This window comes from Aquila chrysaetos, chromosome 9 (assembly GCF_900496995.4).
Source record: "Aquila chrysaetos chrysaetos chromosome 9, bAquChr1.4, whole genome shotgun sequence".
Classification (NCBI taxonomy): domain Eukaryota; kingdom Metazoa; phylum Chordata; class Aves; order Accipitriformes; family Accipitridae; genus Aquila; species Aquila chrysaetos.
Genome location: NC_044012.1, coordinates 14,386,399 through 14,412,092, shown reverse-complemented (window position 1 = coordinate 14,412,092; position 25,694 = coordinate 14,386,399). Strand labels below are relative to the sequence as shown.

The following is a 25,694-nucleotide window of genomic DNA, read 5'->3' as shown; positions in this document are numbered from 1 at the left end:
CGGGGTGTGGCGCTGCTGCTGCCTCTGCGCTGCCCCGTGACGCGGTCGCGGCGGTGGGGCGGAGCTGCCGCCGCTGCCCCGGTCCCGGTCCCGGTCCCCGTCCCCGTCCCGCGGAGCGCGGCAGCGTCGCGGCGGTGCGGTGACGGCGGCTGCCCGGCGGGGGAGAGGGCGGCCCGCCAGAACGGCGGCTGCGGGAGCTCCCCGGCGGAGCGGCCCTCGAGCCGCCGGGCTGGGAGCGGGGAACCGCCTGGCCGAAGCGCCGTGCAGGCGGGAGGGGTCGGATGCCGCCAGCGAGGGGGCTCGGGAGGAACGGTCGGGAGCGCCCCGGTCCGGTGACGCAAAGCGGGACCGCGACACCGCGGGGTTAGCGTCAGCCCGGATCTGGTGGGGTTTGCGGAGAGGGGATACGGCGCGCAGGTGACGCGGGGGCGTCACGAGTTGCGATAAGTAACAAGCCTCGTGTGCTTCCGTGTGGTGAGGCTGGCAGGCGAGCAGAGACGGTCACAGCGTTTCCGTTGCCGAGGTAGTATTGCCTGTCTCTTAGTCAGGAGCTCTGAGAATTATTTCCTTGCTCCGTTCTTAACTTTCCACCTTCCAAACTTTTTTTTTTATTATTCTCAGGGTACCCTTTTTTCCCTCCCAAAAGCTTGGCTACCTTACCCTCTTCAGCAACTAGACCTTGAGGGTGAAGAGTACTTTTCAGCAACTGTGTACAGTGTCGAGCACAAAAGGGTCTTGGTCTTTGCTGAGTTTTCAGCATTATCAGGAAACCAATTCTGTATTGGATTAGTCCATGCGCGTGACAGTTACTTTCTTTTCAGAAGCTACTGTCTGAAAATATCCCTGCTGACTGTGTCCAGGGTATGGGTTTCATCTCGCGCTCCCTCTAAGAGCTCTGGGTCCAAATCTGCGGCTTCCCCTCTAGTACGGCGATGGTAACTTAGTGGTGGTGATGGGGCTTGTCCCACCTGTGCCTCTCTCCTGCCAGGTCTGGGACTGGCTGGGGAAGTTTGTAGCCGTCTTGTTAGTGCTCTTAACTGCAGAGTCAGTGCTGGGTTTGGTACTCTGGGCAGGTCTGTTCACATAAAGTGCTTTGGTTGTTGGTTTTCCTCTTTTTGGGGTTATGTCATGCAAAACAGTTAAGCGCTATTAGAAACATACTTTTTTCCTGTTTTACTGTAATTAGTTATTTTGTTGAGGTATTTCTGTTCAATCTTTTGAAAGGACAGTAAGTATATTGAAGTCCCATCCTAGAATACCTCTGATGATACTTGCGAGTAAATTTAAGTCATTAAACTTTCAAACATTTCAAAGAAGGGTTCAGGAAACGCTGTGGGGACACGTGAGTCGTCCTGTGCCTTTTCTGCAGGATTCATTTAAACAAAGCAATGTCATCCCAAAACACCTTGGAAGGGTTAACATGTTTTTTTCCCTTGCTGCTCTTCTGATATGATTTGGAGGTCTGTAAATACTATTCAGAAACATTACTTGAAAGAATACTGTGCCACTTCTGGGATAACACGTGCCCTTTATTATTTCTTCTATTCCTTGTGCAGTGTATGATTTTTGCCGCTTTTTATTTCCTTGTTTCTTTTTTCTTAGCTTATCCATTTAATTTTTTGTCTCTTCATGGTCCTGCTGGATCAGTTGCAAAGTGGGAAAAAACTTAAGCTTTTCAGCTTGTCATAGGAAATTGGCGAGTGATAGACTTTACAGCAAGTTTGAAAAACGTGAAGCATGTTTTACAATACACTTGTTATGTTCATAACTGCATTTCTGTGGGCAGCCTCCAGCTTGCCACACCTTCAGCGTTTTCCGTTGCTCATCAGCACGTTCAGTCTGGAGCTCAGACTGCTGGGGAAGTCAAATAGTTCCCCAGAAACTCATTCTTGTAATCAGTGATCAGCAGGGTGAAGGAACAAAGCAGCCGTAATTATTGCCCCAAATATATTTCTTCCATTCTCAATCACAAACACGGGCAGAGATGCAAACACTTGAGTCCAATTTTTGTCTTTGCTCAGTTCAGTTCCGTTCAGCTGCGTGAATGGTACGGGAAGCTTGCGTATTGTTGCACCTTTAGGTCTGTGCAGTCAATGTAAACCACCCCCTCCCACACACACACATACCTTAAATGCTTTTCCATTAAGGGAGAAAATTTCAGTACTCTTTGGATATCTTTTAAGGTTTTTGATTATTTATGAACAACATGCAAAGTTGTTTTCCTGAAGATAGAATGGATTATTTTCCAGAAGTTCCTGCTATATTTTTGAGTAGCAAAAAGCTAAATAAAAAGCTCTGTTTCCAGGATTTTTTTTTTTTCTTGGCCATGCACAGTGCTTGTCCCTGTGTGGACACAGGCAAATCAAAGTATTTTAAAATGTTAAATTAATACTAAAGAAAATATTTTGATAGATTTAAATATTTTTTCCTTTAAGACTACTCTAGATCTGGTCTGATGGACAGCAATAGATTTGGTTTGACCTGCTGGGGTATTCCTAAAATGGTTGATGGTATTACTCTGTGGAGCTTCTCAAAGGGAAATAAAATTGGTTTTTTGTTTTCAAAAGCACATCTTCTAAGATGATATGCCAGCAGCGTGCAAGACAGAAATACTGATTCATTTGGTTTAATTAGATAATACGTGTGATTTCATCCTTTTGACTGCACTGAAAAATAACCTGTAACAAAACAATGCTGCTGTCAGCTCCTTCCCCTGTGCAGCAAGCAGCACATGACATCCTGCAGGCAAATTAAAACCAAATCCACTCCCAAGGGCTATTCTGGAGGTGCTAGTTCAGTTCATAAAATGGATCTTGGCAGATACAGACCATTCACGCTGAGGAAGGGCATCGCTTTTAAGAGACAAGAAGGCAGAATGCCATAGTAGTCTTTCCTCCCTTTGCAACAGGGAAGCTGTTGGCTGCTTCCACAGAGCTACAGCCTTGACGTACAGACAGGCTTTTGGTCAGGCAGTGGCACTGTAAAACAGAACGAGTGTCTCGGGCTCTTGTTGGAAGCACCAGCCTGTGTCTCTGACGAAGTCCTTCCGCTGGGCAAGGTTCCAGTTCTCTGTAGTAACCACTCAATTTGGGATGATATTCTCACCCAAAACTTGTTTGGGTTAATTGCAAGGATAAGAGGACAATAGATACATCACATAGATGAATCCCAGACTAAAACATCCATTCTTCTGCTAACAACTAGGGTGAATAAATATCTGTGCTTTGTTTTTTTCTTCCAAATTTATTTTACTTTATAGCATCAGTCTCATGCTTGACTTGTCACAGCTTCCAATGGTAAGATTTAGTTTGATACTAGGTGGATATGCTAGTAGGTGCATACCTGCTCCAGTGAAGCCTTTTAACTATTTCAGGGATTTTCCCAAAATTTGGGATAAACTTGACACAGAGATATGTTGTGAAGACGTTTGAGCTAAACCATCTGCTAGAAGTGTAGCCGCAATTTCTCACCTAGTCAACCCAGTCCATTCATGCAAGGCTGTGAAGGCTTTGTGTTTCATACTGGCTGTGTATGGAGCTATTGCTTTGAAATTCAGCTGTTACTAGTAAACTATTTTATGATTGTGCATTAAAAAAACCCTGTCTCTGTGGAATGGTAGTTTAGGGACTGGGCTTACTAAGATTTATTTAAGGGTTTGACTTTTTCATATCAGTAATTCACTGAATCTTTGTAACTGTTGTCTGAAATGTACTGAAATATGGTAGTTCTAATTAATTGGGATGGATCATTCCAGTTCCAGTAGTATTGATCTATAATTTATTTCTTTCCAGCAAGTTTGTGACATCTAAGCCTGGGTAGATAATGATTAACCCAACTCAGCGCACTGTACTATTGGTAACTGGAGTTAGTAGTGATGTAGTGATTATGGGGCACCATAATAATATTCTAGAGGAAGGGTAATTTGTAGAAACTACTGTGGCTATGAATCAATGTGCAGGTGGAACTAAACAATATTCAAGCAGGGGGAGAGAAAACTAGGAAGACCTGTTTTAACAGCACAAGTTTTACAAACATTATTTAAAAGAGTTACAGAAACAAGGTCTTATTTTCTGTTCTCTAACAGATTACAAAGTTGTCATGGTAAAGATCTGATCAGAACCAAACAAGTCCTAACAGGGCAAGAGGAGTTTCTACTAAGGCCATCAGATGTTAGTATGCTGTAGATATTTGGTGTTTCACCCCGAGACTGAATATCTGAGCTAGTATTTGTAGAAGGGTTTGTTACCAGTTGTGGGTTTGGGGGATTTTTTGTTGTTGTTTTGTGGTGTGGTTTTTTTTTTTAAGGATTCTGAGTTTTGACAGTGATGTAAGTTTTGAATTTGCTAACCCAGCTCAGCTGTTTGGGATGGGGCAAGCAAGGCCTCATCCCAAATTATATATTTTTCTGACTGGGTGCTATTCCCAGAGATATTTGGCAAAATGTGCTTCCTACTTCTAGTGACTTTTGACAAAATGAGGTAGCTGATTTTTTTTTTGAAAACATGGTTGTAAATTTTTTAAAGACATAAGACTAATTTCAAATTACAGTGTGGTCAGAAGATGATTAAAACATGAAAATACTTCACCAAAAAAGGCACCACATTCTGTTATTAGAGTCCAAAAAAGGGTAATTTTAAGTTTAAAATGACTAAGCGTATTCTAGCGTGTAGGTGTTTCTTTGAGAACTGCTGTTAGGCTTATGTTCCTGAGCATCGATGATGAGCAAGTGTTTTCCAGCCAAATCTGAAAGTTAAGTGCCAATATAGTATTGTGTAAACCGTCTAAACAGACCTCTGCGATTGCCTTTGTGCGTTCACAAGAGTGTTAGCCACATGAAAATTTATACTGCTTAATGTTCCTGTCATTTTAAAGTAAGTTAAAAGTTCATTTGCATTAATGCAAAAGCTACATAATGTCAGGGTTGCAGTATTATGAAATAGTAGCAGCGTATGGTTACAATGCTTTTGGGCAGGTGTAGTGGTGCTTCAGTGCCTTTCTTTGCATAGTATTTTATTCTTGTGTTTATGTTTTCTTCAGATATTAACTGCAGAACTTGGCTGGCTTTTTGCTAAAATGTTGGTCACCCCAGGCAATTTGATCTTACTGGAAAGTTATCTTTCTTTGAGTTCTTTGCCATCTTGCATTATTTTTATGCTCTGAAAAGTCAGTGCTACTAAGCTTGAGACTTTAGGGTTTGCATTTACTTTTTGGTTTTCCATTGATGATCATTTTGTTTCTCCCTGAATAAGATTATTCAGAAACTAAAAAAAAAACCAAAACCAAGCAAGCCACCGAATTTCACTTGTGGAGTGTTGTTAGTAAAGCAGGTATGCCCTTGCTTCATCACGCTGGAAGATGATGTTTTTCACGCTGTGCTGTAGAGGATGACTGAGAACAAGTGCCATGTGGCCCAGTGATTCCCCTCGCCCCCACACCTCTAGTCATGTTGTGTGATATCACGTCTGTAAGATGGGAGAGTGCAGATGATGTAACAGAGTCCAGCTGTATGCAGGAGCAGGTTGCTCAGAGAGGTTGTGGAGTCTCTGTCTGTGGAGGTGCTGAACACCTAACTGGACACAGTCCTGGACAGCCTGCTCTTGCTGATGCTGCTTGAGCCAGGGGGTTTGGGCTAGATGGTCTCAAAAGGCCCCTTCCAACCGAAGTGACCCTGTGACTTTGCACCATTCAGACTTTCATGTTAGTGCGTTTACTAACGAGCGAGGGAAAGCTGCTAGCTTAGAAGCATTTAGACATTCTTGTGAAATACAGTGCAAACATTGCTGCCCTGACATGCAGAGTGGGGCTGATGGCAGTTCCTGGCTCTGGTGCCTGCATGGTGCCATTGCCGAGCACGGATGTACGAACTGGGAGTGCACTGAGCAAGGAGAAGTTTCTGGAAGTTAAAATGGAAGAGTTTCCTGCTTTCTTTGCACTATATAGCCTTTCCTTTAAAAGCTATTTCTAGCAGGAGTACTTCATGCTTTTTTATTTAATGGTACGTCTTTGTTTGTATAGCTATGTTGTAATTTTCTTGTGTAAACTTTCCAAAACAGGGGATGTACCTTTAATGTAGTGGTGTGTTTCGGGGTCTACAGCCTGCAGGCATTAGATGAGGCCTTCCAGTTCGTTGACTATTTAGATAAAAGCACCCTACTGCTAGAGTGGCTCCAAATGTCTGCAGTTAGTTCCTTTGCAGAATTAATGTTCATTACTGTGATATCTGTTTTGTGGTGTGGTAATAGGGAAGCTGCTAGATAAATTTGAGGATAGATTTATGTATGCAATACAGTTTGTTTAAGGTTAAAATTGTGGAAACCTTTTGATATTTAGACACTATTGTTCTTTGAAGTTGGCCTATCACTTTGAAAAGTCACAAGATCTGATCAAAAGGAATGTATACAAAAAGTGAGGATCAAAAATGTATAGTAAAACTCAGAATATCTGCTAACATTCAGCTGGTCAAACATTCCTCTCCCACTCCCCAAATTAGTTGAAATGATGACACCTTACAGCTACAGTCTAATCTAAAGTCAGCTTTTTCCTAGTCAAGGAAGAAATAAGTTAAAGTATCATGAGCAAAGAAGAAATCTGATGGCAGCTTTTTACTACTCTTTCTATTAATGCAGGAGTAATAGGCAGGAGTTCACAGCTTTAGCAGCCATCTTATTCTAAATCTCTTCCATTGCTGTTTGATAAGGCCAAGATATATTGTCTTGAGCAAAAGGGCATGGAAGATCTGGCTCTGGAAGGTATGCATTCAACATTTTGAGTATAAAATGAGATAAATGCAAAGAAAGCATATTTCTCCTTCCCACCCAAAAAATGAATAGAAAAATCAAAGCAGATGAGGCATCCCATTGGGCAGGAAGAATGGGATTTTCTGAGTCTATTATAGAGAGGAAAGAAGATAAAACCATTGAAGTGAATTAAATAAAAATAAAAAGACCAAGATTACATCAGATTTACATAATTGTCCAGATGGACAAAAAGAGTCATATATACCTGAAATTGATAAGATCTGATCACACAAATCAGAAATGGCAACAAAAGGTGTCCAATGAATCAGAAGCCAAAGGCTAGATGATAATTGCCTGAGGCAACATCAAAGGCTGCTTGGCAAGGCAGCAGCCAAAGGCTAAATGAAGTTGCCTGGAGCATCATCAAGAACAGCTAGTACAAACCCTGGTTTGAGGGAGAATACTTTATCACTTTCTCTCTTCACATTTCCTGAAAAACCCCTGACACTTTTACGTCTTGAAGGGCATGTGTATGACTCACAGCTGGTCTCCACTACTGCATATTCTTTGCTTTTTATGATACCTGCAGATGGAAACAAAACCAAACTGTTTTCAACTTTGTGACCACCCCTGGCTAAAAATTGAAAAGCTTTACAAAGGAGAACCCAAACTTCCTTTGCTTTGCTTACATGTTTATTACAATTAATCCATCTGAAGAACTCCATCTTGTGTCTGATGCTCAGCTGACAATGTTTATGTGGGGTGAGGGAGAAATTCTCCCCACAACTGTACACAGAGGTTAAGAGTGACCATCTCTTCTCCAGTCTGCTGAATGGCACTGCCACAGTTTCTACTGGTCAAAACCCAGGTGTTACTTCAAGCTTTAGCTGTACATGCTGGAACAACTCATTCCTCTGTCATTGCTAACAAATCTGTCATAGTTGCGGCAATTAAGCATAAATGTTACAAAAATAGATAATTTATAACATTTCAGGGGGCTTTAAATTATTGATTATTCAGAACAGAGATCTTCCGAGGACTAAGAAAAGCAGAAGTAGGGAAAGGGAATAGTAGCACCAGGGCTAAGCATGCTGCTTGATGCAGGGCCAAAAAAATCTCACCTGCTACTATGTGTGTATATATATATGCCACTTTGAAACCTGTCTTGGGTGAAGTGGCAGAATAAGAAGGGCAACATAAAAAGAGTGACAAAGGAAATAACTTTTTCTCAATTTCATGATGTACAGTACAGATTTTGATCATCATTAGACTCTCCTGTAAGCTTTTCCCTGATGCGAGGTTGCTGGACCTTGGCTTCTAACCAGCTTAAAACCAACATGAAGAGGATAATGGCAAAGTAAGAGCTTTTTGTGATACTTGGAGCTGTTGGCAATAAAGAGCCATACCATTAAGAGCTAATGCAATGAAAGCATCCGCATGTCATAACTTTTTCCCTTTCCTCCCCCTTAAAATAGGTATGCAGAGACTTTGCCTGTAGCCTTTTCTCCTCTGAATGTTTAAGTTGAATTATAGGACTTGATTCTAAAATAAATTCTAACTGATTTGCAACATATGTATCTCACTTGGTTTCAGCTGGATTGCTGCAGATCTGTGTTACTGTAAGGAGCGTCTAGTTTAAAAATATCGTGCTGAGAAGAAAAAAAAGCTGGCCTTGGTCTCAAACTGTGGTATTGATCTCTGTGTGCCTCAGGGAATCAGGAACAATACGTGTATAATGTGTACCTGAATTGAGCCATTTGCACACTGTAGTCTTAATCATCTTAATGTTCTTGTGAGTACTACTAAGTACTGGGCTTCAGTAGTAGCTTGTGGAAACCTGCCTATAAGGCAGAAGATTTTTTTTTATTATCTGCTTGTTGTTTTTTATGTGATGCCTTTATTTTCTGTCCTTCTATGTAGAAATGATAAATAAGACCCTTTTCCTCTCTTTTTATGTATAGTTAGGAGAATAATCATGCTCCTGAGACTGTTCCTAATGGTTCCCAGTGGAGCTCCTCCAAGTTTCAGATTGGTTATATTTCATATTTTCATATTTTTAGTTACCCTTGGTGCAAGAAGTAGACATATACTAATGAAATCTGCTGAGGCAAACTTATGAAGCATTCTCTACTCAGGGAAAAATCAGAATGTAATATGGAAAGAATTAGAAAACTTTAAAAGTTAGGATGAAGTTCAGTAGTAGAAAGTACAAGGTCATACAAGGTCATTTAGAGATTCATATCAAACATTTCTACCACAAAATATAGATCTATCGTAGGAAGTGACAGGAGAAGGAAGAAGATCTAGGTATGTCGTGGGTGATCAAAGTGTAACTGCGATGTGTCTGTTAAATAGGTCGGTGGGATACTAGGACGCACGTGTTTTTCAGTAGATATAGGAAATACTAATTTTATTATACAAGGCCACTGCATGCCTATGCAAGTAGAAGGTACCTCCTATGTCACAGAATATGCAAATATTTTTCTCAATTTGCCAAACAACTTTCAAAATAGTTCAGTGAGTGGCTCTCTGTGGGTAATCTCAGGGGGTCAGATGATAATCTTGGTTGTCACAAGTTTCTGTGGAATGCTTGTTCAGTTAAATAAACAACTAATCTGAAATGAGCAGTGCAATTGAGAGCAAATACACTGATTTCAGTTATTGAAACACATATCCTTATAAATTTAGCAAAGGATGTTAACGTGAATAAAAATGTAGATTATGACTGAAAGCTCATTCAAAGGAAATGGAAAATTGCACAATGGTTTTTGATATTCTCCAGCCAGGGATATAAATTAGTTTAATGATGTTGGTGTGGGGTTATCTGTGAAGGGAAGTGAAAAAGGGTGAAGTTTGCAGTGTTTATGTAAATGCATGCCTATAATTTTATCCCGTGTTATTGGAGCCTGCATTATTGTCAGTGCTAACTATATGTGTCTTACTGAGATATGAATTATTAGCATTAAATACTAATTGCACTAGCTAGAACAAGGAGGCCTGGTACTGGCTTTCCATTCATGTTAGTTCTCTTTTCTTTGTATACTGCTACAGTCTCTTTCATTTTTCTTTCTTTTGAAATAGGTTTAGTTACTGCAGTTATGCTGAACAGTGACAAACTGTGTCATGGCATTGTGTTGAAGACAAATACCTTCTGAGGAGAGAAGAAATCTGAAATTTTCACATGTGTACTGAAATCTGAAGAGATAAAAGGTAATACATTATACAAGGGTCTAGTTTCCTTTCCAAAGTGTCCTTCACTGAGGCACGTCACTAATTCTGTATTATGGCCTTTCCCTGCAAAAAGTTGCTGGCTTGCTTAAAACAAGACTGGTGCACTTAGAAGCTGCCTTGCTATGTAAAATGGATAATATGATATAAGAGAAATGTTAGTAATTGATCGTGAGCCCATTTTTCATGAGTTTTATGTAGGGTATGGAGAGGAGTTGCTACTGTTGCAGGGGGTCTCTCAAAAAGTAGATGTTACAAGCTGTGTCATGTTTCCAAAGGAATATATTACTACCTGTCCTGAAAATTAAGAGTATAAAGAGGTGCCAAAGGAGCAGGCAAAATGTTGGCAGGCACCTTACAGTCCAGAATGAAAGCAGTGTAGGGTTAAAGGTCTCAGTTCCACTAATCCCAAAGGTCCCTTTGCCATCATTAGTTTATGTGGGGCACCTTCATGCCCCCCATATAAAATCTTAGAAAAATAGCACTGCCTTCTTTAGTATCATGAATAGCATGAAAAGAACAGCAAGAACATAGTGTAGCAGGACTAGCAGTAATTTACTCCATATCTAAATTTAAAATAAATAATACTTTGGAGCAAAAAAGTTGTCTTGTATTCTGTCTGGGCTCACTTTAACCAATGTTTTGCTAGACACAGCAAGTATGTGCAAGGATGTTGGTTACAGGAGAAACTGGGGATTCTAAAATGCTGCTTTGTATTTTCACAATTTCACTCTGGGGACACTACAAGCAGAGAAGCTTTTAAAAGTGTGAACAGGGTGATGCTGTTTGGTTCTTTAACAGCAACATAAGCCTCATTGAAATGTTTTTCTCGGGTTTGTCTTTGCAGCAAAATTGACCGCAGTGCCATACTGGAATACCTCCCCAAAGTAAGCTACAGCTCCTGGTGGTCACATTAGTGTTGTCTTCGTCAACCACACTGGGGACAGCTCTGACACTCAGCCCGTAGGTACAGATTGACTTCTGTCTACAAGGTCAGGTCCATGAGATAAAAACTCTTTGATAAAAGAAGAAATCAGTTCAGCTGACAGTGTAGACTCATTTGGTAATAAAAGTCAGTTTAGTCTGGAGTAATGAATAGATTAGTTATTGAAAAAACAAGACTGCTGGCACAAAGTTAACATGTGGTACTTAGGAGATGAGCCATTTTTTGAATTTTTTTTTTCCTGGTTGCTACCTTTGTGTGGACTTACAGAATACTTTTCCTTTACTGACTTTTTCCTTAATCTCCTTTCATCAGCTGGACTGACGTACTTCTCCCTAAAAACTTCAGAAGAATGACCTGCTTGTCATTCCCAGAGGAGCAGGACTCTTCAGCTGACTTTCCACTTCTGGTCTGTGATCTCACTCTCTGCTTTCAATTCTTGGAAAGAGTGGTTCCAGGAAAATGCATTTCTCATGTGAGAACACATGCTCTCAGCTTTGCTTTTTCTTACACAGATCAATGATGCTGCCGTAGCTTATGATTCCTATGTTACTCTCATCTAGGTTTCTTAGCATATCCCCTTTCTTTCCTAGTACGGCCTGTAGCAATGAGTAGGTCACAGAAGTATTAGTACAGGCCTAAGCCCATTGGTTTCCCAGAGTGGTTCATATTCAGATACTTGGTTCATACAGCAATGAAGGTCCATGAGCGACATTTTCTAAGGAAGGGAGTTGCCTGTTACTAGACAAACAGCAGTTAAAACAGGCAAAAAAAGATAGTCTGAGGAGGACAGAAGATATGCTGAGAAACTGGAATAAAACCATGGATCCTGTAGAATATTCTTGACCAGATTTCTTAGAAAAATAAGAAAATACAATTTATCCAGTTGAAAACTGCCTATGGTGTCAAACTGACTAAAATTGAAAGGAAAGGAAAATAAAGCAATATATTGCACAGAAGCATGTCCCAGCAAGCTCTTGAAGGGCAGGAGACGAACTTGACAAAAGAGAGAGGAAATTAATTCTGATTACATTGTTAAAATGGTGTCACCCTGATTCCCTAACAGCCTTGTCCTTGGTTCAAACAAACAAACAAACCCCCCACTACTTTAGTTTTAAAATTATAATAAATCAGGAAATAACAGTAGATAGATGAGGACTGACAGATCATAGGATTCCAGGGATCTGATCTGAAGCAGATCTTGGGGAAACGGAAGTGATGGCAAAGGGTTGGTGCTCAGCAGCATATTCCAGGGTTACAAGTGACTGCATTTCTGGGTTTGAAGCTGTACTTCAAAGTGAAGGATGACCTTGACCAATAAAAGTTTCAGCATGGTTTGTGCACTCTTTTCTTGGGCATCTGACACACCGCAGAGTCTTCTGTCAGGGATGGGCTATTGCATCAACCGTTACCCTGGTCTGAAGCAGCCTGACCGTAGCTGGGTGCAGAGCTGCGCACACAGCACTGCCTGGGGCAGTGATTTCACTGCAAGTGTTAAACGGAGGAGTCCTTGCATGGTACACACGTGGTGGCTCCACTCAGTTGGCTGATGTTAGCGTATCTGGTTTTGAATACTAGTTACGCAAAGTTAGAATTAATCTGTTAGGAGAGTTGAATTCCTGATGGTTATTTGTTATACTAATTTTTATTTATTTATTTATAGAAATGGATGTATTCTTATCTGTATACTGACTTTATTCTCTGGTAGGAAGTTCAGTGGCAGTGTGATAGTTACAGTATTATGTCCAAATTTACTTTCCAAAATACAGGATAAAAAGACAAAAATAATGTTATTAGTTAGAGTTAAAAGCTAGTGTTATGCTTTGCATAAAATATAGCAAATACAAGATCACTGAATCACATTTTCAAGGCAGTTCTGGGCTGGCTTTTTTCAATACACTGCTTCATAGCAGAAGAGGCTATAAATCGGTTTATGGATGTTTATGGGCTCTCCCCTATGATCCATGTAATAAATATGTAGGATTGAGAAGCAGTGGCATTTTTCCAGGGTTTTTGCATGTACTTTTTTCATACTTGTTAGATTAAAATGCAGGAAATAACAAAGGGTGTATTTACTTGCATCTACTGAAATCTGTAGATGTTACAATTTATTGTGCTGGGCTTACAATCTTGTACTTCTATGACTATATTAATTTATTAACTTTGAGGGGTTGGACAGCTGGATTTGGATTAACTGGAGTTTAATATTTGGAAGAGCTGGCTGTGGTCTTTGTTTTCGTGTATATCTTTGTGTAACCTTGGAGATTGTTTTTTCTCTTCTTGTTTTCTTTTTTCCTTCTTTTTTGTTTTAATTTTAAGTGTGGGGTTTGGGTTTTGGGGTTTTTTTGCCTTGAAATGAAAATAAAGGACCTCAGTAGCTCTGAGGACTTAGACGTCCATCTCCCTGTGCTTTAATTTCCTAGGAGAGCTTCTGCTGGAAAAGTATGATCTGGTATAAATTCATTCACTCAAGAGCACTTGAGTCTTTAAGATGCTTCTTGGTTTTTTTTACTTTCGGTTAATGGTGATTAATAATTGATTTCTCTCTCTACCATGACTTCCCTTTCCAGGAGAAAAAAAGTGATTTGACATTTTACTTTTTAAAAAAGCTTAAATTAATGAACACAGTAAATGTAGGCATAGTGGTAAGCAGCATCCTGACCTAAAGAAGCAATTAAAAATAAATCACCCATCTCCAAGAAAGATAAAAATAATATTCAGTAAGAGTTGTTTCCACAGCTTGAAAGCAAGAATAAATTTCTTAAAGCAAAGTGAGTGCTATAAGCAGTCATTTTTGTGGAAGGGGAAAAGACCCTAAAAATACTTATTGCACTAAAAAAAACAAGAGCAAAGGCTGAAATAGCATAATCCTTTCCTCTTCAAAATATGGAAATGGGAAGGAACAGAGTAGGGAAATAGACCTTTAAATATTGAAATTCATTATCTTAAAGGAATTGCTCTGAAATGGCACATTGGTAGTTTTAATGCTGGCAGCAGAGTGTTTCTGTGGGAGCATAGAATGAAAATTATACAAATAAGTCGTGGAGATCACTTGTCCACATAAAGTGCCCAGAAGTACAAGAACAGTGATATGGCTGTCCTCATGCCCTCCAGGACAGTGACCTACCTTGATTCTCATGAACGTCTGAGCTGAAATCCATATTGCCTTCCTGTTGTAAGCACTGTGTGACCATGCTGCATGATTTTAGGGCCTGACCCAACTCTCACTGAAGTCTGCTTTTTACTTTAATAGCAGATGAATTGGGCCAGCCATAGTTACTTATGATCCCTGTCAAAAAAAGTACCCATTTCAGTTACTAGTGATGCCCTTTCGGTTTGTAGAAGTATTTGGTGCTGTAGTGAGGCCTATAAACACCAGATTGGCTTGCTGTCGTGATGGAAGAATCAAATTTTTTTTTAATGCCTAAAAGAATGGGGTCAACCTCAGAGCCACAGCTAGCTTGGAAATTAAGTGGCACCTGAGCTGGTCAGGAAGAAAGGAACAGACTGCTTATTAGAAGCACTAGAGGATGGAGGTCAAGGCTGAAATACTGGCACTGTTGAGTTCATTGAATTGTATGTTGACTTCATTGGAGGCAGAATTTCACTTGAGATTTTCCTGAATAAGGGAAATTCTTTGAGCAGTTGACATGTGTCCACCCTCTTGTCATCTCTCCCTCATTCTTCTCCCTTCTCCTTGAATTTGAATATTAGAAATTGTTGGATAATTTATCACTTTTTTTTGAAGCATGAGAAAACTTGGCAGAGAGTACAAAGTTGAAAGTAACTCATTCTGTACTTTCAGTACAAACTGAAAGTAACAGTTTCAGATCCATGCTTATTGTTAATTTTGAGTAAAGGTGATTTTATTTTCAAACTGCTTCTCAGAAAGCTATCTCTCCATGTGACTAACAGGACTTCATGGACATGGCAAGCCTCCCAGGAGCCCTCAGGGAAAAGAGCAGCATCGCTGCAAGTTGTGGAGTCATCCAGGGGAATCCAGTGACTCTACAACTACTTGTGTAGGAACTTGGTTGCTTTGTCTGATTGCATCACCTGTGAAAGTGTCACAGAATCTGAAGTATTTACTTGATCTAACCAGACCCCATCGCTTGCAAAGGAAATCTGACAAGTAGCGGAGAACAATATATGACTTAAGGTAATTATTTTGGTTTTCCAGTTCCATGTAGATTTGCTCGAACTGCTAGAGAATTATAGACTGGAGTTTAGTCAAAGACAACTGTCAGTTACGTTTTCTCGATATTCATATTGAAGATTTTATTTTAAGTGGTTCACAAAATGCTTTTTACATTTTTAAATTGTTCATGAGTATGGATCAATCAGAAAAATATAGCAGTAATGAGTTCCTTTTAATAGCAAAGAGCTCACTAATTACCATGCTGATTATATAAACCAGGTTTTTAGCCAACAAAAAAGCTCCTGCAGGCAGTGTCCTTCCACCTGCTGAGGGGCAGGCAATTCTAATTAAAAAATAAGAGGAAATAATTTTTCTTTTTAGTCTGTTTCAAATCCTAGGGAAAAAAAGTGTGCTCACTCACTTTCTATATGTGACATCATCTGAAATTAGTAGATGCTTCCACAGGTCTTTGAGAAGACTACCACCCCCAAAATTTAAAAAATAGCTTACCATAAACACTGTCTTTTTTTCCATTCAAAAGGAAGGTGTTCCAGGTGTGAGGTTTAATCTGGGGCCCACCAGTGAACAGGTGTTTGCCATTGATTTCATTTTGGCCAGGAGGTATTTTCTGATTTCTTTCACTACACCAGGCCCTGTTTGGCAGCAGAGTGATGAACGCTGTGCACTGATACCCAGCAGGGAGTCTCTGGCTGTCCACAGACGTATTATCAGTGGACTCTGGAGAGCTGTCATCAGCTGAGTTTGTCAGCAGAAGATTCCTGACACTCTCACATAAGATGAAATTCTCTCATAGGCGACATTAGCTATGCTAAAATGAAACTTAAAATGAACATTTGAAAAACGCCCTGGGTTCTCACCTATTGCAAAGCCAGGGAATGGCCTGCTGATTATGGCATTAGGCTGGAGTTTGAGAAACCCGTGGGCTTGTGGGCAGCTTGGGCAAATTGCTTTGCCTCTGTGCCTCATCTGGAATATGCCTTATTAATACATGAAAAATCAAGAGGTGCTCAGAGGCTGAGGCTAAATAAGGTAATTAGGTAGACTTTAGGCAGAAAGGAGCAAAGGAAAGCAAGTCTGAAAGCTTTTCTTACTTTTTCTCTATATTCTCTATCTTTCCTTATTTTCTAAAGGAAAAATGAATTTTGGGAGATGCGTAAACCCCTTTCCCTTTAGATAATTTGGAGGAAGAGAGAGGGAACAGTGGAATATCCCTTGGGGCTACTCCCTGATCTTGACCTAGTGAGTGCATGCCATTCACAGCACTAAGGCAACCTTATTACTTCCTAAAATAATGATTTCCTGTTGGATTTATGGCTATCACACAGATTAGATTGTTGACGCTATGGCAATAGCCGTTGACAAAAAGTTCATTTTCACAATTTATCTATCCGACTAAGGAATTTCTAATGCAGTTTGACCTTTATTCTGAATCAAGATGCTTTTTTTTTTATTGTGGGTCAACTGGGAAAGGTTCATAACACATAGTTTAGAATCTATAAGCAAGGGTGTTGGAGGTGATGCTGAACACTTAACAGTAAGAACTGATGCAAATCCCAATTTTATCTAAAATAATTGCAGATTACAATGTTACTCAATATTCAGTGTCTCATTTTAAATGTGTGTGTGTACGCTCAGCCTTGCTTCTTGTGGGTAACTCTATCAGAAGTTCAATCCTTACTCATGTTTCAAGTAGTGACCAGGACGTGTACGAACTGCTTGCTCATAAAAATACCACATTGATAGCAGAAATGTCTGTGTGAAACAACGCGGGTTGCTTTTTCCACAGTTGGTTTTGTTTTGTCCTGTGGATAAAGAAGGAAATTCATTTTTCAGTCCTAGAAAACCAGTATTTTTTGTAAGTGGTACAATTCTTTAAAATGTAGATGAGAATCCTCTGCCTTCCTGTTCTCTGTGGGAAAACAGATTATTACCTTTTCTCTTGGAATACTGTCATTCTAAAAAATCTTAAATTTTAATAAGAAAAAAAATGAAAATATGGATATTTCATTTTAATGGGATAAAATTGTTTATTTGAATGTCAGGCACAGAATATTAATGTTTTTGCACAGAGAAAAATGTGTAAGAATTGTATTATTATACACTTTATTTAATTTATTCTGCCTGCAGGTACTAATTTAATTCATTTTCATTGATTTAAGGAATGCATTTGAGCTGATTATTATGCTTAAAGGCATCAGCAAGTGATATAATAGGACTGTACCTGTAGTTCAGAATGAAAAGATAAAAGCAAAAGAAACTGTTATTCCTAAGGAGAATTAAAAAGGACAGGAGGAAAGCCCGATTTAATAATGGTTCATTTTCTTCCTTTTTAGTACAGAGCGATAAAAGGAAATAAATTCATGTTCCAAGCCTCAGACATAGTGTAAGGTCATTTATGAGGATGTTATCTTCATGGGTGAAGAAAAGTTTGTCAGAAGTTGTTAATGTTGAAAGTATGGAAAGTGGATTAAAATATCACAGGGAAAGAACAGATTGTCAAGATGACAGAATAAACCTGTATACCTGTTTTCCAATTTTCATCTCAACATGAAAACACAGCATGATACTAAGTTTCAGTGAAAAGAAACAGAATATATCGGTCAGCAGCTTGGTAGGAGGGGAATCATATTTTTATAAAGCAGATACTGGGTTTGATAAAACAGAAACACATTCCTAAATTAGTGGTTGTGTTCTGTGTTGCAAAAACTGTTCTTGGACAATGTCCAATTTTTACATGGGCTGTACGAAAAGTCCTGGAAAACCTCTTTTGCAAATACATGTCACTGTACAGATTTCTGATCATTGGGGATTTCAGGTAAGTTTTGAGAAAGGCCATTGTACCATTTCTGTTGGATAAGCAGTATATTGAAATATAAGGGCCAGTGAGCAGCATATGAAAGGGAGCTGGCTATATGAATAAACTGTGCCAGTTTACAGTGTAACTTGGAAGAGCAGTGTATGAAGGAAATAGGTTCAGTCACATGTATCTTTATGGATACAGTGAATGGGATGAGATATCGGAGGAGTAATGAGAGCACGATTTGAAGATGAGATGTGAACAAGGGTGTGCAGAATGAATGCTACTGATGCACATGTCTAGGTGTATCGGCAGGGCTGATGATGAGAGAGAATATGTATAGATACCTGTCTTGATTTTGAGACAGAACACCTTGCTTGAGGAACTGAAGAGGAGAAAGGTAAAATTCCATCACAGCATTGTCAGAAGTGCTGGTAGGAACAGAACAGCATTTTTACTGGAGCATATTTGTCAACCATTTCATACAAAAGGGGGTTTGAACCTTCACCTCTAGATGATATTTTAATTATTCCTCTAGTTAAGGGCAGTTTGACTCTCCATTTCAGATTTAGTATAAAAAAATAGCATGATTTTTCTACTGTTGCTCTCGTTTCTTGCACTGACTGCAGGTATCTTACCATTTGACTTGTGCATTGTTTCACTGTCCAGTTAGAAGAAAATTATGTTCTTTTTCTCAACCAAAAGGGAGAGTGTCTTAGGAATCAGTCCAGTTTACCAAGTATTGCCATGAGATATATGAGCCTGCCGATGCCAATTTGGGAAATTGTCTACTGAAAAGCATGAAGTGTTGAGGCATACTTTAAAAAAAAAAAAAAGAAAGGGAAAAAAGGTGTGTTTTCACTGAAAAATATAAATTTTTGCATTTGTAGCGTGACGGCTTCATTATTATGGACAAATTAGGACAATTTCTTATGATATTTTCTGGGTAACTATGCGTTTTCAATTTGGCTTTGGGAATATACTCCTCAGCAAATCTATCCAAAATCATGGCACAGTACTTCAGTCACGCAGTAATATAAATCCATTCAAGAAGCTGTCTTGGCTTGAAGCATGGCTTGCTTTTTACCTACCTGTTGCAATTCCATTTGATTTGCTTTCTTTGCCTTCCATCCCCCCTCATAAGCCATTTTCCTATTTCATTGAGGAAAGAAATGAGAAATGTAAAATTTGAGAGAAAAGAATATTAATGGATATATTATGACAGTTGAAATGCATTTGAATTACTGTTTTTTATCTTTCGTCACTAGTAGTGCTTAATACCAAATTCTCCAGAGCCATATGATTAATACTGTTTTCATTTTCATTCCTGTGAGAGAGAAGTATTTTCTTCTACAGAGTTTTCTTTCTTTTTATTTGCATAATTGTCTGCTTTGAATGTAACCATAACAGAAAAACCTGTTAAAGGCATCATCTTTCCATTCGTGTATGGCCCCTACTGCATATATTCAGCATCATTAGGATTTTTTTTTTTTTTTAAAATTTGCAGCAGTCTTTTGAAATAGCTTTTTTTGGATGAAATACAGTGTGGTAAAATAATAACTACACCTTTCCTCTTTCTCCAGGTGTCCTGTTTTGTTCTTTTCTTTTGGTTGGGTTTTTTTGTTGTTGTTGTGGTTTTTTGGTTTGGACGATTTTTGTTTTGGTTTGGTTTCCTAATTAACTTCTTTTACTCACTGCACTCTATTACTTGGCTTAGGTATTTTGGGGTGGAGGGAGTTGGTTACCCAGAGGTGTGTTTTGTTAAAATGTACTATGTAAATTGTGTTAAGTGGTCTGTGTCAGCAAGTCCACAATTTCAAAATATTTGTTTAAAAGGGCCTATTTTACACTTCTTTTTCTCTACGGTGACTCTGTGCAAGGCTCCTCAGCAATCTGAACAGATTCCCTCCTTCCTTTGGGAAGGGTCTTGGTTTCTGTTTGAGAGAGGAGAGGGCACTGTTGACAAAACACACTGCTCTCAGATGTCTGGCTCTGGAATTCGCTCCCCTGTTCCCGTGGTCAAAGAGCATCTGAAAAAGATGTTTTGGATAATGTAAAGAAAGCTGGATTCTCACTGGGTTTTTTTGTGGTATGTTTTGGTGCATCGTGCTTCTGTGTATGGAGAAAAGGAAATGTAATTTGGATTTTATGAGTTTGAGTTTTGGTTGTACTTTCAATGGCTGTGGGGGTGTAAAACACTTGGGCTAGAAGTATATTTATTGATCTCCAAGTAAATAATAAAATGTGATCATTTTCTATTCACCCTAAGAACTATGTGCTGAATGCATTGTTCTTCTCCTTTCATGAGTTCAGGAATTACTTTAAGGAAAATTAACTACTTTTTTTTTTTTTTTTTTTTTTTTTTTAAGAGAATATTGGGAAGGAATTAAGCACCATAGTTCCACCAGCTTGCAAATTGTGGAGATACATTTATTCAGATGAGGTTTCCTCTTGAGCTCACTGGTATTGATGGGACCTTTGTAGTCTGCACTATGATCAGCTCTATGTCAATTTTAATGATAGCATTTGGTGCTAAGCTGCTATGCTAATGGAGCCTATAGTAGTTCCTTAGGTACACTGAAAGACTTTAGTGAATCAGACTAGCTGTTTTAGTTCTGTATTTCACTTTCAGAACATTTTCTCTGTGTTTCCGACAAGGAACATCCTTAGCTGAATGGTGGAAACTTTCTATAGCTTATGAAAAATCCCAGGTTTTTGTTATGCTTTATAGTAACTTGCTGTTTATTTCTTTGTGGTATCACAAATGTTTGCAGAGACCCACTTTGACAGATAATAACTGATTTAAATAGTCAACATCAAATACAAAAGGTTTATGAATACTAAGCAAAACATCTTGACAAAAGGTGAGCAGACTTTGCAAGGGTGAGATAGTCTGCATGTTTCAATGTCTCTCTTAGTGGAATCGCATCTTTACTTTCAATTTCCTCTTTAATGTAACATACATTCTGTAAATATTGTTGCTACTGACAAGAACATCAATTCATATTATTCATAAAGAGACTTTCAGTATTTGAGGAATGAATAGCAAGCAGGAGGAACAATTGCTTGCATTTTTATTTCTTAACATACATCCCTCTGCTAAAAAATGGAAGCAGAGACAATTTATGCTTATCAAACACATACTGCTTTTGGGAAAAGGGCTGATTTTTAGCAGAAAACCACATGCAAGTGAAGGGAGGTAAATTTGTTAAAGTACATTTATTTCCTTTATGTATTAGAAATTGCTTGCCAAATAAGATTGGAGGACTGAGGTATTTTTGCAAGTTATAAAATTAGTGGTTGTGAAGGGATCATTTTAACAGACACTGTATTGAATAGTTTTGCTCAGAGTAATTGGTGTAAGAGGTGTGGATGTGGACATTCCTGTGGACAAAAATCTAGTTAAGTTTAGTCACCATAAGTAAAGCAATACTACATATGATTGTATGGCAGTATCCAGTAAACATGCTTTGTGTTCAGTCTTCGTCCTTGCCCTGCACTTATCCATATGCTTTACTTCACTGAAGTCAATTGGACCATGTGCATACTTCAAATCAAGTGGGTGCACAAGTGTTTGCTGAATTGGAGTCTTATTCAATGTAGTCAGCAATGTGAGTAAATAGCAATTTCAGTAAAACTTGAGGGCTACAGTGGAGTGGTGTTGACACTATTGAAGAGCTGCAGATCCCAAAAGAAGGGTTTGGGACGTGGGTAGAAAGTAGCAGAATGACGTCATGTTGGAGCACACTTAGTTGGTGTGGGAGGAGCCCTATGGAAAGAAGATGCAGAGTATAAATGTGTATTTCCCATTTCCAAGTCCGGTGCCACCCTGCTCTGCCACTCTGCCTAGGTCCAGCCAGAGCTGCATCTCTCAGAAATGGAAAACGCCTTCCTAAAAGGCTGTTGCGTAAACACTAAGGAAAAGCTATTAAAATCTTTAGAGTGTGGAGTAAGCTTATGGTCTCAGGGCTGGAATAGGAAGGTCACTGAATACTTCCCACTTTCTAATCATTACAAATTGCAGGTGCTTGTCACGTCTGAGGATTTAAGTTAAAATCAGGGGAAAAATTGAGTCATTCTGACTGCAACTTGGCAAATTGCCAAGGAAGTCTAGGCAAGAGTTACAGCTGCATTAAACAGCTTAGCGTGGTGCTATGTTCTGCTTTTTTTCAGCTGGAGAAATTGCTTTGCCATGGAAAGCAGAGACCACCAAACCCAGAAATCTTTACAAGTCGTGTGTATACACCAAGAGACACTGGGAGTGCAGCAATGGGCCATGAAGAAAGCTCTACTCCTGCCTTGGTAGCTCTGGAATAAGTGGAAAAAGATATTTTGTTTCTGGTCTTTTTTCTTCTTTTTTTTCTTTTTTTAAATTTTATTTTTAAGGTCTGTTGCTTTTCCAATGCCCAGAAATGCCTTCCCTGAATGGGATAAAATTTGCATTCATTTCTGCATTTACCACTCTGTGTGCACACATGTGCATGTAGTTTTCATGCATAAACTGAAAGGAAAAATGGTGTTCTATTTTACAATTAAGTTTAATCTGGTACGTGTTACTTGAAGAATAATAGCTAGCGGTATTGACAATGATGCATAAATACTTTGTGGCATGACTGCAGCAGTGACATTGTAGTTCTGCTGTTCCCTATTGTTACTTTAAAAGACTGATAGCAGAGATGGAGTGGGAGTGGGTCCCTCCTTTATGAAATGCGCTCTACCAGCCAATACTACTTTTGTAATATGAGTGCAAATCCTTAATGATTATTTTACTCTGCTGTCCTTTAAATAACAAAACATATTCAGCCCTGTATTTTGCTAATTACCACAGCTGTCGAAATGGATTTCCTACTTGTTTGGAGTGTGCATCAGGAAAAATGTATCAGTTTCCTTAATGATACTTGGGTTTACTCTGCTTATCAGAGGGGTAGTCCAAGTGTGATTAGATCTACGAATTAGATTTTCACAATAAAAATGGTATTCCAGCATTTCCACTACAATAAGCTTCTCACTGTGTCTTTTGTGAAACACGCGTTGAATGATGAACACCATGCAGAAGGGAAAACAAGCACCTGCTTCCTGGAAACAAACATCCCTGAAATGTATTGCTTCTTTTAAGATGAGATGTTACAGATTGGAGGGGACAAAAAATATTAACAGAGCGATTTCTTTTTTATTTTCCATTCAACTCTTGTTGTAAAAATAACTTTTTTTCAGCATCATGGATACATATAGATGGAAGGGCCAGTTCAAAATAAGTACACAAGAGTTCTGCTTAATGATATTCAATGAAGCCACTTTGAGAGCTGCAGTCAGGAGGACATACAGTTCATCATTTTTATTGGGGGTTTGTATCACTGACAAGGAAAGTTGTTCTCCCTCTCTTATTTTTGTGTGAGTGTATGAGGTTGCTGGTCATGGGAAGTTTTAAGTCCTTCTAAATATGCATTTCCTTTAATTCATTAAGAGACTTTCATGTTCCAACATATCCATTACAATGACAAACTGACGCTGTAAAATTAAAAAGCCTGCAATTACTCACTTGGTTTGTATTTTAATCAAAGCTGTTGTAATATGATTCTAGGGAACCATAAATGGCAAAACAAAGGGTTTGGGATTTATATGGGACCTATGTATACAGAATGTCTAAGTGGAAGGAGCTAGGGAAGAACAAAAATGCTGGATTTCTTCCCTGCATCCAGGAAGGATACTTTCAATTGTAGTTTGAGCAGAGCCTAAAACAAGTCTCTGGCCAGCTCAGGATCAGAGAGATCCAAACAAACATGTCTTCTTTCTTTATTTTGGCTTTTGGACATTGATACCATCCAACGAAACCATGCTGGGCCCATACATTATTTTTATGAATGATCAATCATTCCGTGAAAGACCTTAGAAAGTAAGGCAATATCGAAAACATTTCTGCATGCATTGTGTGTGTTAGGCAGGCAGTAATTGTATCATTTACTTCTCGTATAAAATAAAGTGGATATGTGTATGGGTGCATGTTTGTGTGTAGGCAGGAGAGGAGACAAGTGTATGGCTCCTGATTTGTGGTTTGTGATTTCAAGAAGAATTTTCTCATTTCATGTAAAGCAAGTTTGATTCATTGCCTGTATCTCTCAGGCTGCAGAGCTCTGACATCAAAAAGTGAGCAGCAGTGGGTGTAGCAAGAGAGTGAAGGTTGTTCATACAGTGCTAGGAGAAGGTGTTTCCACTGCACTCTTAGTGGAATTGCACCTCCTGTACCTGCTCAAGATGTGCATTTTGGGTGCCCTTCCCTGTGAAGTAGCAGGGATAGCCCATGTGTCACAAAGCAATTCTGTCAGAATTTTTATAGGAAGTTTTGTGCTTTTCTGTATTGCCTACAAAATTTATACAAGACTGTATAATTCTGAAGGAAGTTAAATGCACAAAACTGCTCTGAAGCTGGTATGGCAGCTGCGCCTTAGAACTTATTTTTTGTCTCCAGGGTTTACATGGAAACTATTGTAGATTTAATGAGTTTTTGTCACTTGCATGGCAGATACGAACAGACGTTCTCATTTTGGACCCAAATCTATCTTTACAAAAGATGGAATAGAAAATTCTTTAACGAAGCCAGCATTTTAGAGTGGCTTTTCCTTCATGGAGTTCCCCTGTGGATCTGATTGAGATGCCCCAAGGTCACCTGCATGTGCAGTAACCAGGCTTTCTTTGTAGCTTTGTGAGCAGCTGGAATTTGTATTTCCTCCTCAAAGAATTTGCAAACCTGTGAGAGACTGAAAGAGTTAATGTCTCAAACATTGTGGTGGGGCAAGTTCTGCTTAAAGACAAACCCTGCACAGCAAGAAACCAAGGTGAAAAGCCCATCAGCTCAGACATCAGCAACAGGAGGGGGAGGGCATGCTGGAGGGTGCGCAGCTCCCTGTTCTGATAAGCTGTTCTGATACAAAGATCAAACAATGGCCACATCTGCAGGGAAGGAGAAGTTACTCCACAAATGACCCCCAAGCCCAAAGGCTCACAAACTGCTCATTAACCTGAGGAGTTCGGGTGCCTGCCCAAAGGAGGGGCAAGGATGATAAAAGGACACAAACTGAAGCCCCGGGTGCACAAGCCCACCGGGACTGGACCCCTCGGCTGATTTAACCAATGCTGGACCCAGGACTGGTGAAATCTTTCTCTCTTCCTTTCTCTCTCTCTTTCTTCTCTTTTTCCTTTTCCACAATCCCTACACCTCATCCGTTTCAAGATATAAACCATTGACCAAGTCTGAGACTAAGAGTAGATCCAGCTGCCCCTAGACCCTTCTGTGAGGAGGAGTCTGGAAAGCAAGGGGGTCTGCTCTGAACCTCGTGACTCAATGGGAGGGATCTCCTTATTCCCTGAATTGATGTATATGGTTACCTGGTTTACAGAAGTAGTCCTATGCCAATTCCTGTTGTGAGAAACCCTGCCACCTACTACCATGCCTCCCCAGTTCAGTTTGCTTGTGTCATGAATAAAATCTTTAACTGATCGTTTGGTGTCATTTCACCTTAATTTAGCCCGAGGGAATTTCGAATTAAACATGATTCCCTGGTCCATCCAGTCTGGGTCGTGACAAAACCCCCATGGGGTAGTCTAAGAGGTTCACTTTAGAATTTAACAAATTAAATGCAACACTCACAGTTAAGTGGTTTCTCTTATTGTTCTCAGCTTGGCACCTGATGCATCGACCACCTTGTCAATACTTAAGGTATCATGAAAGAAATGGGCTTCCTATATCTGTGAGCCGTTGCAGGTACAAAGTTGGCCAGAGCCCAAGTACTAGTCTGTATGAAGTGGGAATTGTTGTGAGTATTTCACAGACTA

The 25,694-nt window shown here is 39.4% G+C and overlaps 1 long non-coding RNA gene across 10 annotated transcripts; it reads left to right on the top strand.

The window, feature by feature from the left end:
* Positions 1-38: 38 nt before the first annotated feature.
* Positions 39-22,861, top strand: LOC115346043. 10 transcript variants are annotated; one of them, XR_005933250.1, is made up of 7 exons: positions 39-363; positions 1,370-1,460; positions 7,985-8,094; positions 9,819-9,947; positions 10,813-10,957; positions 14,824-15,067; positions 22,038-22,861. It is a non-coding gene; the product is annotated as an uncharacterized LOC115346043 (long non-coding RNA). The 10 variants fall into 10 exon arrangements; XR_005933255.1 differs by lacking the exons at positions 39-363; positions 1,370-1,460; positions 7,985-8,094 and adding exons at positions 370-523; positions 647-854; positions 3,059-3,064; XR_005933247.1 differs by lacking the exon at positions 1,370-1,460 and having other exon boundaries at positions 55-363.
* Positions 22,862-25,694: the final 2,833 nt, after the last annotated feature.